The sequence below is a fragment of the Stegodyphus dumicola genome, chromosome 2 (genome assembly GCF_044657685.1).
Source record: "Stegodyphus dumicola isolate Sdum_Otavi_A_Nest chromosome 2, ASM4465768v1".
Classification (NCBI taxonomy): domain Eukaryota; kingdom Metazoa; phylum Arthropoda; class Arachnida; order Araneae; family Eresidae; genus Stegodyphus; species Stegodyphus dumicola.
The window spans coordinates 28,601,967-28,616,475 of NC_140769.1; positions in this window are offsets into that span (position 1 = coordinate 28,601,967).

A 14,509-nucleotide genomic window follows, 5' to 3' on the forward strand; every position below is an offset into this window, starting at 1 on the left:
TTCTATAGCAGCCGCATTCACAGGCTAGAGTGTACTAGTGCAATATCCAAGATGGTACTATCCATCTTGAATGGTAATCATGAAAGGGATAACGATGCGATTAACCACCTAATCAATATATCATTATTCGGTTAAATTGCTTACTAAAAGCACGAAACAATCCCAGAATGACAAGATACGTACTACAACATAACAACCTTTGAATGCCCTGTCTTGAGTTGAGCCGGATTTGCTTCAACCATATGTCGCCACATGTGCACTAGACTATTATCTGTGTCAAGACAAAAGCGGACTTCGTCACTGAAGATTACGTTCTCCATTCAACTTCCCAGTCACGTTTGGAAACTGTTCAGGCGTACTTGTGGAATTCATGGTGCATACATCTTAGAAATCGAAATTCCTGCTACTCATGTCTACTCATGTCTATACATGAAGTCCAAATTCTTGCTGTTCATGTCTATCCATCTTCTTCGAAGTTAATTTTTAAACATAACGAAGGTTTTCGACAATTTTACTCATGAATGTATTATATGAATCGCTGATAGTAAGTTAAAATACTAATATAAAAATAGTAGGTGTATGTGAAATTTTTAATTTTGCGGCTACACTCAAATCGTCAATTAATTGATCACTAATTCGCTCTAAAAACATGTTAAAGGTAAAGCTTGAAGCTTATAATTTGTCTTAAAGCTTAAGAATAATGTATTAGATCGAGTTTTTCTGACATACGCTTGTCTTAAAAGGTTTCGGTAATAAAACGTTCAAGCATTTTTGGTAAAGGTACAAGTAACCCTGCCAAACAAGAAAAAGCGAAACTTTAAAAAGAAAATTACTTTTTTGAAAAAACGTTTAAAGGAATTCTGACTGAAAAACAACATGGGATTTCTTGGATTTAAAAGTAGAAACTAATATTACTTTTTGTGTTTCTCAGAATGGCTCTTGCGTTAATACCTTTTTTTAGATATCTTAAAATTTTTTTAAGAAATTTCTAGTTCCGAAAGGCTTTCTTCAGTACTCATGGAATTTGTAGATGATAATAACTACTATTTTAGTGGTTATAAACATCTGCTGAAGCCATTTATGTCATTTTGGCAGCGGCTGAAGCCATTATGAAAGCTAAAAATAAGTTTTTTAAATCAAGGGTTGAATTCTTTTCTTGTTCACTGAGCATTTTTCTGTAAATAAGATTTCGTAACTCGAAATATGTTTAAAATATTTTGAATTTAATTTTTGCACTTTTATGTGCATTGTCTACAGTTAATAGTATTTTAAACTAACAATTCTAATAACGCCATTGTTGCTATTTGGAAAATTTGCAAAATATTCGATTAATGAAAGAATACAATTTTTCACATTACTGGGGTAATTGAATCAAATCAGACCTAACTAAAACTGACATGGTAAAAATATACATTAGAGAAATTGCGTTGAAATTATGCTTTATTTGCTCATGTTAATATAATTGGCATCTATGTATGTAACAGACTTGCACAATTATTCAGTGCTTTTAAATTGTTTGTTCAAATTTCATATTTTTTCAAGACACTCATCATAAATGCCCATAAACGTAAATTACTGTAAGGATGGTTAATTGAGATATATCATACGATCGTAAGGCAGTTTTTGTAATATGTTGGATTTATTGCGAAGCACTGTACGCTATACAAAACAACCTTTCACTCGAAGCAGTCATTTCCTATCTTTTAATTCAAACTTCTTATATCAGAGCGAGCGTAACATATTTTATTTATCATCATTGAGGTAACCCAACGTAGAAATTGCAGACACATTGATCTTATGGATACAGATTGATCGTTTTATAGTATATGATTTTTATCTCTTCTCGCTTATAGCGTATAGGAGACTGGGGACTTATTTCTTATATCTCCAACTAGAAATCTTCGACAACGTAAGGTGCTGCGGTTACTATCATCATATTTACTATTATGTTTCTCATTTAAGTTCTACATTATATTTATTACATTTGTTTTCTCTTGAATTTTCTAAGTTCAAATTCTGTTTTATATCTGCCATTTCTCTTCATATGGTCTGTTGTTAACTGTTATCGTTATTTCTGTTATTGCTATTTTATGTCTTAAAAGATATTTAATATGATTTAAGTCTTCACAAATAAATTGGAACTTTTATTTTTCTATACAGGTTAAGAAGGATAACTGGTTTCTATATAGGTTAGGATTTGATTTATATAATTTCGACTCACGAAAGGTTTCACAAGGAGGCTCTATATCTACAAGGAAACCCGTATTTTGTTGCACTAAATTAATTTAGTTTTACTTATTTCATAACAATTATTTATATTTATGTGATATGATAGTGTTAACTACCAAGATAAATACCTTCAACTATGGTTAAGAGGTTTCGGGAAATCAGTATTGTTATATATGCAAAAGCAGTTTTAAACATCACTATATATCTTGCCAAGGTTGAACATCTATTTCAATTCTACTCGAAGCACATACCTGGATCAAAAGTTTCTCGATTCAGAGAGTACACTATTTTGCTGAGTTATAATTTGAGCTCGTACTGCAGGGATTCCCAAAGGGGTCGGTACAGGCCTTCTGGCCAAGAGATCGATTTGGGGTCTATAGCCGAATGCGTACCGGCGAGTGATCGGCAGGATCAAGATGTCATTGATTAAAAAAAATATTAATAAAATTTATATTTAATTGTTTTTTGATAAAAAGATATATCACATAGTAGAAAAAAATCAGAGAAAATAAACATGAGGGATAAAATACACAAGCATTATTTAATATATTTTTTAAATCAATACTATATATTTTAAAACGTATACATTTTTTAAGCAATAAGTAGAGTATAAAAAATGCAAAGTCCAGAAACACAAGGGAACATAAAAAAAACACAAGGTTTTTTTTTTTTTTTAATAATACCCCAGACCACAATTAAATATCCCCAGACAACTTTAATGCTTTGACTTAAGGCATTTGTGTAAAAGCATTCCGGGCTTCAATTCGCTCAATATGCTTCAAGACCAGTGCATTGATTTTTAAGTTCGACGAATTTAAAAAAAAAATCTCCTGTCATTTGCTCTGTACGAATTGCCGATCATGAAAGCAATACGAAATATAAAAAATATGAATGTAAATAGTACTGATTTTAATGTCCACTTATTTTTTATACACATGTAAAACAATTTTTACTTTATGAAGTTCATGCCGATAACGGTAGCTGTAGTACATTCTTAGTTGTGACTTAATATACTTCTCTGACAGTAACATCAGGACAAGCCCCAGAAATTCACTGGGGCAAGGAGTGCAAGTTTGCGCCTATTGTTGGCAAGACAATTGAGCACCTTACAGGTGATAGTATGACTGCGCTCAGTTCTGACCCCAGTTTTGATGGAGAGCAGCCGCGGGGAACGGATCCGAGGCTTTCCCATCCCTGCTTCCCTACCGCCAACCTATCGAAAGGACTTTCGGCTCGACGCAAATTTAGAGTTCTCCTATACCGTACAGACACTATACATTTACAAACATCCATGCCTTGTCCGGGATTCAAACCCCGGCCCTTCGGTACAACCATGAGCGTCGGTAACCATTATCCGAGTTGGGCAGCCGCATTATTATTTTTAAATCATTTGGATATAAACACCATATTAGCCGGAATCTATGACTTTTTCATGTATAAGAATCTTTTGAAATTTTATAAGTGCTTTAAAAAGAAAAAAATATGATAGATAACAATATGGATCATATATGCTTAATACTTTGGAGGTTTTTCCACAAGCTGTTGAGTCATTATGTATTTTGAAGCAAGACAGATGAAAAATGAGCAGTATCCTCGCCGAGAATCGAGCCACGGACCTTTCGAATACGCGCCGAGCGTGCAGACTACTAAATTACGAAGGCATGGTAAGAAGGCGGGAGAAATACCTTATATACTCACTCTTTTAAAGGCCGACTGGGAATTAGGGAACCCAATCGCCAAATCCTGGCGGTGTAGAGTCATCATCCACCACTCTTTTAGTCCGGGCGTCACTATAGAGTCATTAGGTATTTTGAAGCAAGAGAGATGAAAGATGAGCAACGCCCTCTCCGGGACTCGAACCATGGAGCTCTCGAATACGCGCCGTGCGAGTTAACCGCTACACCACAAAGGCTTGCTGAGAAGGCGAGAGAAACCTTATATACTCTCCCTTTTAAAGGGCGACTGGGGATTAGGGGACCCAATCGCCAAGTCTTAGTAGTGGAGAATCATCATCCAGCAGCTTTTTTCGTTCGTTCGCCACTGTAGAGACATTAGGTTATTTTGAAGCAGGAGACATGAAAAATGAGCAATGCTCTCGCCGGTAATCGAACCACGGACCTCTCGAATACGAGCCGAGCGTGCTGACCACTGCACTACGAAGGCATGCTAAGAAGGCGGGAAAAATACCTTATGAAATGATGAATTTAACAGTATGCTTACATTGAGGTTAAATTAAGTAAATATATTTCCCTGTGGTGTTAGGAAATTTTGCATTTTTGTGCATAACAAAACTCGATGCAGTTTTTAAGAAGTATAAAACTAGCATTCTCAGCCGAATTTGGACCTTTTTAACATTACCCCTCCGAAGTTTCCTAACAATGAGATACTTCGGATTTTACAGCATGCATCGTGACCTAAAATGTTGCTTTCTATTCCGTTCAAAAGGGCCTAATGATGAAGTCATCTAAGTGTTTTAAACATTTACCTTAATGATTTTATTTACTGTTTCCGAGATAAAGGAACTTGTTTTTCGCGTTCGGAGATGAGAAGTTTTACCTTATGTTAAATAAGAGGCAGTTTGTTTTCAAACGTGTGATATTCCTTATCTACGAAGAACATTCTCTCTCAGTGCTTTTATAAAGGATTTTAATGTGTAAATATAATTTGTCAAAGTTTCAGTTTAGTTACTTAGATTCTTAATATGTACTTAGATTATTATACTATTTGTAGTTTTCATATTTTTAAAATCATTTTGTACTATAATTATTGTATTGCTTACTTAGATTTACGTTAAGGAATAAGTAGTAAGTTACAGTAATTTCACATTTCAACGTTAGTAGGTGTATACAGTTTTCAGAAGATATTGAGAAAATAGAAAAAGAAAATAGATCGTCTTGTATTTAGGATAGTACCGTAATATCATTTCTAATTTGAACGCATTTAGTAGAATATATTCTTTTCACTAATAACACTTATTAAAGCATTAATGAATTACATATATTTGTATGAATCTCATTTGCTGACAAAATTAGTCGCAGAAAAGATATATTTTATCATTAATATATCAAGAAACAATGTATTGAACGTTTCGTGAAATAATCATAAAATAAATATGAATATTTAATCTAACTTCCATGAAGTATGGCGAAGAGATATTCATCGATTATCTTGAAAGTTGAATTAATGAAAGGCACTCTTATATGCTAGATTAAAACAGTTATACTTTCGGATAATAGATAATTGAGAAAACTGTTAAGTAGCAGGAAGTATGAGTCCATTTTCGAAATATATTTCTTTAATAATGCTCCAGATATATTCCATTCCACGTGATCCTACTCATCTATGTCAGATAACTGTCCAATTCACATCCCTGAGAAAAGTATTTTGTGCGAATAAATGGATGTCAAATATAAATCGTAATCATAATTTATGAAGGAATTCATCAGAGACAGAAAGTAACACAAAGGACATCTCACACATCTTCGCTGCGCAGAGTTTCTAGTATACTGGTAGCAATTGTTGTAGGTTATTCTTGAAAAGTAGGTGCTTAGTTACTACGAAGTGATCACATTTGCGTAGCGAAAATTAGGAAGAATGTTGGAAAATAATTATGTGCTCTTCCGATTTACCGCCTGTTTTTTATACGTTCTAGTTTTCCTTTCAGTTAGACATTTTCCGTTCTTTCGTCGAAGAAGAATATCGAGGGATTCAGTGTACGTAATCTTTGTTAATATATTATCAGTTTGAGTTTGAAAATTCAAATTGTGATTCAGCATTTTTTCTAAAGTGAAGATTCTGTAAAATTTTCAGATCTCTTTACATTCAGATAGATTCAGGCTTCTTTAAAAAAATTTTAGTTGCTAATTCCCTTGGAAAAAATTTCATTTCCTGTTTCACAATTTCTGCTTTCTTTCTCTCAAATTCATTAAATTGCTTTAGGCCTTAATGAACAGAAATCGTAGGTAGATGTTTCAATTGTTATAAGAAATCAGGGTGATTTTATACAAAAGAGCTCTCTGATTTCATAGTGGTGTTGTAGACACGTTAGGTTATTTTGATGCGGGAGACGTGAAAAATGAGCAATGCCCTCGCCGGGACTCGAACATCGGACATCTCGAATATGCGCTGAGTGTGTTTACTATTTCACCACGAAGAGATGTTAAGAAGGCGGGAGAAATACCTTATATACTCCCCTTTTAGAGGGCGACTGGGGATTAGGGGACCCAACTGCTAAATCCTGCTGGTGGAGAATTATCATCCACCACCATTTTTACTTCGAGCGCTACTATAGAATCGTTAGAATTTCTTCGACGTCAGGAAACTAAAGAAATGTACAATGCCCTTGAAGCGTTCAATCTTCGGACCTTTCGATACGAGCCTAGCGAGCTTACCATTACACCACGAAGGCATGCGAAGGCGGCGGGAGAAATAAATTACATATTCTCCCTTTTAAAGGACGACTGGGAATCAGGGGACCCAACTGCCAAATACTGGCGGTGCAGAATCATCATCATCAACCACCGTTTTTAGTTTCGGCGCCACTGTAGAGACGTTCGAAATTTTCCGATCTCAGGAAACTGAAGAAATGTGCAATGCTCTTGCGGGGACTCGAACCTTGGACCTCTCGATACGTGCCAAGCGTGCTGACCGCTACACCAAAAGGCATGCTAAGAAGGCATGAAAAATACCTTATATACCCCTCTTTTTAAAGAGCAGATGGGGATTAGGGGACCCAACAGCCAAATCCTGGTGGTAGAGAATCATCATCCACCACCTTTTAGTTCAGGTTTTTAAAATGCAGTTAGTTTTACCCTCTCAAAATGAAAATAATTAACTTATAATTAACTAAATTGCTATAATTTAAACAAATGTAAGGAATGTAGAATGAAGTAAATTTTCTGGACACTAAAGACAAACTTCATCTGAGAATCCACCGCTTCACAAAAGCATTATTTTCTTTCAATTAATCACACCAGTTTTCGGTTACAGGCGAAAACATCGCGAGCGAACACGTCGTGGAGAAAACACACAAATCGAAAACATCGGCGTACAAAACATTATGGAGAAAAGAAATGAAGAAGAAAAAGATCTCAAATCTAAGACATAATAGCATGAAGCATCGTTATCGAAATTGAAGAGGTTCAAAAGCATCGAAATGTTTAAAAATCGTCGTTGAAAATGTTGTGGTAAAAAATAAAGCATCGTGTGACGATAACGACGCAAATATGTTCCTATCAGGCTTTAAAAGGTTTAAATGTACAATCACAAAATAATTTGAGCGTAAAGAGGAATGTTCAATATTTTTAGCTCCATATTTCATATCTTTTAATTAACTATTGATTTTTTTCAGATGAAGCAAGAAGAAAACTTAAGCTTATAAAAAACGGAAAATTAATAGAAAACAAATGATACGTATAACAGTTAATAAAATTTTAAACTTTCAGTTAACTATTAAAGTTTATTATTTAAGTAAGCTCTTTTATAAAATTGTGATTGTAGCTTTTCATAAAAAAGTGTGGTCTTACAAAAAGGAAGATGAGTAATTGTACTAGGTTACCTATATTAAAACTGTTTAATTAAATTTCAAATTACAGAAGTATTTTCTTTCTGTTTGTTAAATTGGTAATTTTTAAGTAAAAAATAAATCTTGTTTCGTTTCAGTTTTTTCAATCCTCTTAAAGTGTTATAAGGTATTTCTCCCGCCTTCTTAGCGTGCCTTCGTGGTGTGGTGGTCTGTACACTGGGCGCGTGTTCGAGAGGTCCGTGGTTCTATTCCAGGCAAAGTGTGCATGCTGGGCGCGAATTAAAGAGGACCATGGTTTGATTCCTGGCGAAGGCGTTGCTCATTTTTCATCTTTCCGGCCTCGAAATAACCTAATGTCTCTACAGTGTTACTAACATTTTCATGTACAACGTGCAGTTAATCGGTCGCATGTTGATTCGTTAGTTATGACGAAACATGTCAAGGGAAAGCTGCATAATATTTCAGAAGGGGGATATATGTTTATTGAATTAGAATGATGTATAAAATTAGCTAGAATGATGTATAAAAGAAATTAACCAAACAAAACAAAAAAGAAACAGTTTTTGACAGACGATTGAGTATTTCTCATTCAATTAATTCAGTTCTCACTTCGCGAGAAGACAAAAATACATAAAAACTCAAAATATCTATATTAAAAATTAGGAAGTAAATCTTAAACACATATTTCCCCGAAAAAATTTCAGAAAGGATTAAGCATGATTTAATTGGCAATAATAAATGAAGGCGTTATCTTCGTTGTTGCGAAGCTAAGTTTCTCTAGATTGGCAACAAATCCATTAGTCTGCTGTTTCAAATGTAAACAATCAATGGCCGCCATAAAAAAAGGCTTAGCGGCACTTAAACAACTTTAAAATTGTTGATAATTCTAAAAATATTGCATACAGATTTACTAAAGGCATAAAAACCTTAACCGAAAGATAAAGACAACATAATTAAATCATTTTAAAGCAAAAAAATGTACAATTTACAAACATATAAGAGTACAGAAACTGAGATCACTGAGCCGGGTAACAGAGTGGATATATATATAAATATATTTATATACGTTTGTTGCGGCCGATTGCAACCAAAAGACGAGGTGCACATCTACATGTTATAGCAGTCCTATATACAAAATTTCATCGTTCTGAGGCTACTCGTTTTTGAGTTATGCGAGTACGTACATACGTTCGTACAGACGCCACGAAAAATTCTCTCCAGAATTAATTTTAAAGCAGTTTCATAATTTTTTTGGAGGAAACGAGTCTTTTATTCTGTCCTTACGTACAGATATCACGCAAAAGCATCGTTAAATTGCATTCGATAGCGGTAAAAATGGATATTTTCGTTGAAATATGCTGCCTGAAACTTTTCGCGATTACAATACTTACTTTAATATAATAAATCTCAGATGCACGACATCAAATTTAATATAATGTATTGAAAATAGATGTTTTAAAATTTTTGCTGCAGAAGTTGTTTTCTAACTCATTTAATACTTATACATGTATAATATTCATGATCATATTAAATTCATATGACTAGTTGTTTACAATGATTTTAATGTATCTTCATTTATTTACATATTCTTTGCAGTGTGATAATGCATACTCTTATATTTTATGCTAAAAGTTGCAGAAAAACTGATAACTTTCACAGGATTTAAAAGTCTTAAAGAAAGCTGCTAAATTGTGTCTTATTTCTTCGACCTAAATACACTTTGTTAGATATGTAACTTCGTGCTTTGTGCAAAGGCTTCGTGCTTCGTTGATTTCTACTTTGTTAGGCCCTCCGATTTCAGTAGACGTTTTATTTAGAACGCTATGATAACAAAGTTCTTCCAGGTAATTCTTCTAATCTATTACTGTTTAGTCGGAAATACTCAGATGATCATATCGTGTCTAATATTGCACGAGTGTTTAATAGTAAAACCCCACAACTTTGAAGATAATCTACTTCCTGTTGTATATATTATATATTTAAATATACGAGTATGTTCCGTAGAAGGTAGATATATATTATATGTAGAAGGTAGTATATATTATATATTTAATACAAGGGGTGATCAAATGAAAAGGTACGAAACGACACGGTGGGTACAAATGTAGACTTTATTCAAAATATACACCATAGGCCTGAGCACAACGATCCCACTGATGAACAAGCCGCAGGATTCCTTATTCCCAGAATTCCTGTGGCTGTGACGAGACCCAGTCCTTCACAGCGTCCTTGAGTATGTCGACCGAGTTGAAGCGCTTCCCTTTCAGGTGTTTCTTCAGTGGACCAAACACATGGAAATCGCAGGGCGACATGTCCGGACTGTAGGGCGGATGGTCCAAAGTCTCTCACTTGAACTTTGCCAGTTCCACGTGTGTGACTCTGGTGACGTGTGGACGCGCGTTATCATGGAGCAGAACCACACCAACCGTGAGCAGCCCGGTGTTCTTGATGGACCTGCGTAGGCGTCGAAATGTCCCACAGTACACATCGGAGTTAATGGTTTTTCTGTGCTCCAGAAATTTTACAAGTAGCGGACCTTGAACGTCGAAAAAGACGGTGAGCAACACCTTACCTGCTGACGGCACGGCTTTGAACTTTTTAGGGGGAGGTGACGACACATGCTTCCACTGCATGCTGTCCCGGTTTGTCTCTGGCTCGTAGTGATGGCACCAGGTTTCATCACCTGTGACGATCCGCTCCATGAAAGCGGGGTCTTCCTGATTACCGAAACAAATGTTGCAGTGATGCGCAGTTCCTTTTGCTGGTCGGTGAGCTGCTTCGGAACCCAAGCGGTACACACCTTTCGATATCGCAACCTGTCGTGAACACTTGTCCACACGGTTCCATAGCTGACATCCACCTTCACCATTCGCAATGTCACATTTGTCACATTCGCAATGTGACACGCCGATCACTTCTCACTAGGTCGTCCACCTTGTCGAGATCGCTCATGATGACAGTGTTTGCCTGGCCTAATCTCGGATCATCACCCACACTCTCATGGCCTGCACGAAAACGGGCAATCCATTTCCTGACGGAGTTGTCAGGGATACATTTCTCCCCGTAAACTGTCACCATCCGACAATGAATAGCTGCCGGTTTCTCACCTTCCGCTGTCAATCAATGTTTACATTTAAACTGTGTTGAACGTATTTTTAGGAGCTCCTAAAGCGAGAAAATTGAATTGCGTAAATAATTGTCCGAGGTGAAAAATTTTTATATCATTTTAAAGCCCTAAAAAAGATACATAAGAGGATGTAATCTTTAGGAATGTATCGCCAAGGACTGAAAAGATATTGTCATTCAAAGTTATCAAGTTCGTAAGTTATTAAAATTTAACAATACTCAATGTTAAACTAATATTACAACGACTGGAGCCAGATCTTTTAAATAGCCTTTATCTCTGTGAAACTCAACATATTGTATCAATAATTACAGTACCAGATAGAGCAAAATTTTCTCTTTCAGAATATATAATTTTTATATAAATTTATGTGATATTTTTTCTAAATATATTGACTAAAATATTGAATTTTCACTAATATTTATTTTTAAAATTTATAGAAAACCATTGTTGACATATCAGTTTTAATATAGGTCATGCAATAATTCCTTTATAAGATTTGTATTACATATATTGAAAAACTGTTTATTAAAATATTTCACGTTATCTTTCTTATAATAATTTAACATAACAAGGATATAGACAACTCAACTTTTCTCATGTAATTTAATGTAACATAAACATTAAAAATAAATATTAATTTAACATCTTTAATCCTTATATATATTTTGTTTTACAACTGAACTCATAAAGTATTTAAAATAAAATAAATAAGATTTACACTGATTTACTGCTTACAACCCTATAATGCATAACTCTAGATCTTCAAGTTTAACATCACTTGATACCTATCATTCCACTGATCCAACGGCTGTTCTTCAGCGTTTTAAACTTTCAAGGATTTGCAATACTAATGCTAATTCACAAAGCACAATTAATGATATTGATAATATGGATCAAAAAATTCAAAACGCTTATGAGGAATGCATTTCATTACTACAAACTCGAATATCTGGCAAAAGAGGTCTCTCTAAGAATTTATATCTGAAAGTCAAATCTTTGATTGATTTTGTAAAAGATTCAAAACTTGCTGCAAAAAACATGCATTCATCTTCACTCTCATGTGAAGATAATGAAATAAAAAGTTATAATGATATTAGTCATCATATCAATTCTAAGAGATATATGGATTCAGCAACTTCACCTATTAGCTGTCATACAAGAAAATTCTATAATGACGCAGCTCTCTCACCAATCAGTTCTAACTATGAATACGAAACCAATTTACAAAATATTTCTTCACACAAGCAAAGGATTTCAACATCAAATCAAAGTCCTTCTCTGCAAGAAAATTATATCCAGGATGCAAACAAAAATCCATCCATAGGTTACAATGGCATGCAGATTTTACCACCAAATGAAGAAAGTTTTATTTATCATCAAAATATCAATAACGCATTTATATCTCCTATATCGCATGACCAAATACAAAAGGAAAGATCCAAATCTTATGCAGAAGTAACCAAAATTAATAAAAATCCAACTAAAAGACAGACTCCAACACTTCTTATTATCCCAAAGGCACAAATGACGAATCGTGAATTGCAAGATAATTTAGAAAAATACAATCCAGTTTCCAAAATGGGTGTAAAAATTGAAAAGATTTCACTTATCCAAAAAGGTGGTATTGCGGTTTCATGCAATACCAAAGAAGAAATACTCAAGATTAATTCCATATTGGAAAGCAATAAAAATATCAATAATTTAGTTTCTTTCAAAATACCTTCCAAAAGAAGACCTAAATGCACAATAAACAATCTACCTAACAATACTGGTCCAGAAGATGTCACTGAAATAATTAAACAAGCAACTAATTTGGATAAAAATGAATTCATACCCTCTTTTAAAATTAATGACAAAAGAAATAATGGAATAAAATGGGTAATTGAATGCTCTCCTCTAGCTTTCAAAATACTAATGAAACAAAATATTATAAACTACGGCTGGAGAAGTCACAAAATCGCAGAATTTTTTGGATTACGTCGATGTTTCATATGTCAAGACTTTTCACACTCAGTCAGAAATTGCAAACATAGAAACTATTGTGCATTCTGTGGCGGCAATCACAATATCAAAGAATGCCAAGCAGAAAGTCCCTTATGTATAAACTGCAAATTACATAACGATGCTAATAATACGGATCTTAATACATATCACCCTGCTTATGCACCAAACTGCCCAATATATCAAAAAGAAGTGACCAAAGTAATTACAAGAACCGAATATGACATCTTAGATTAGTTTCATCCTTACCACTAACAAGTTAATACCACTTCTTCACTTTAATTCACCAAAACAATATAATTAATATGTCACCAATACTAATTAAAAATAAAGAATTTTCGACTCTCAAAATACAACAAATTAACCTTCAAAGAGCCCACTCTTCTATGACAAACCTGGTCCAAATTTCAGCCGAGCTCAATCCAGACATAATCCTCATACAAGAACCTTACTGCGTCAATGGAAAAGTTAGCGGAATACCAAACTGTTGGAATTGTATTCAATATGAATCTTCAGATAAATCTTCAGTCAGATCAGCTATCATCATAAATAACAAATACTTATCTCCAATAATAATCTTTACAAGTAAAGATATAGTTTCTATATTATTAAATAATAAAGAAAATCAACTTATCATCACCTCCTTCTATGCATCGCCATTAGAAAATTTAGAAAATAATATTACAAGCCTTTCTTCAATAATAAGGAAACATTCAAAATATCAACACGTAATAGGAGGCGACTTTAATGCCCACCATACAATATGGGGATATAATAATATTGATACAAGAGGTGAGCATGTCGAAGATTTTATAGCAGAACATATTTAATTCTTCATAATAATGATAACAGCCTACCTACGTATGAAACAATACATGGACGTGGATGACCTGACTTAACTATAACCTCATATCAAATCGCTAACAAAATTTTATCATGGGAAGTTTTAGATACCATATCGCTATCTGACCATAAAATAATCTCATTCAGAATAGATCTTAATTTTAAAATAACCTTAGCTCATCGGTTTAAAATTAATCCAAGATCTATTAAAACTTTTATTCAGCTCATGAAACAAGATCTCTTCAAGATCCATCGGGAAATCAATAATTCATCTGATAAAATCACACTCAATAAATCAATGGAAAACCTTACAATATTCATACAGCACTGCTGCAAACAATCATTTATAACCCAAGAACCAAATAATAAACTTAACTTAAACTGGTGGACTAAAGAATTAAGGATACAGAGAAACAAAACAAGAGCATTCTATAGGAAAATGAAAAAAGCCTCCCTTCAAGAACTGAAAGATACATTTTACATTATATACTCACAACAAAAAGCAATGTATAAGAAAATGATACTATCAGCTAAAAATAAATGCTGGAGAGATTATTGTACCAAAAACACAGAAAGATATGGAAATATTTACAAGATCTGTATGAACAAAGTTTTTAAACCAACCCAAATCTCTATTACTTCAAACCTCAATCAATCTCAACATCAAGATCAAGATGCAACATTAATAACTCTTTCTAATATCATGGAACAAGTTTTTCTACAAGACTCCTCTCAAGAAGATACTCCTGAACAATCTTACATCAGAAATAATAATACAGCTCCAG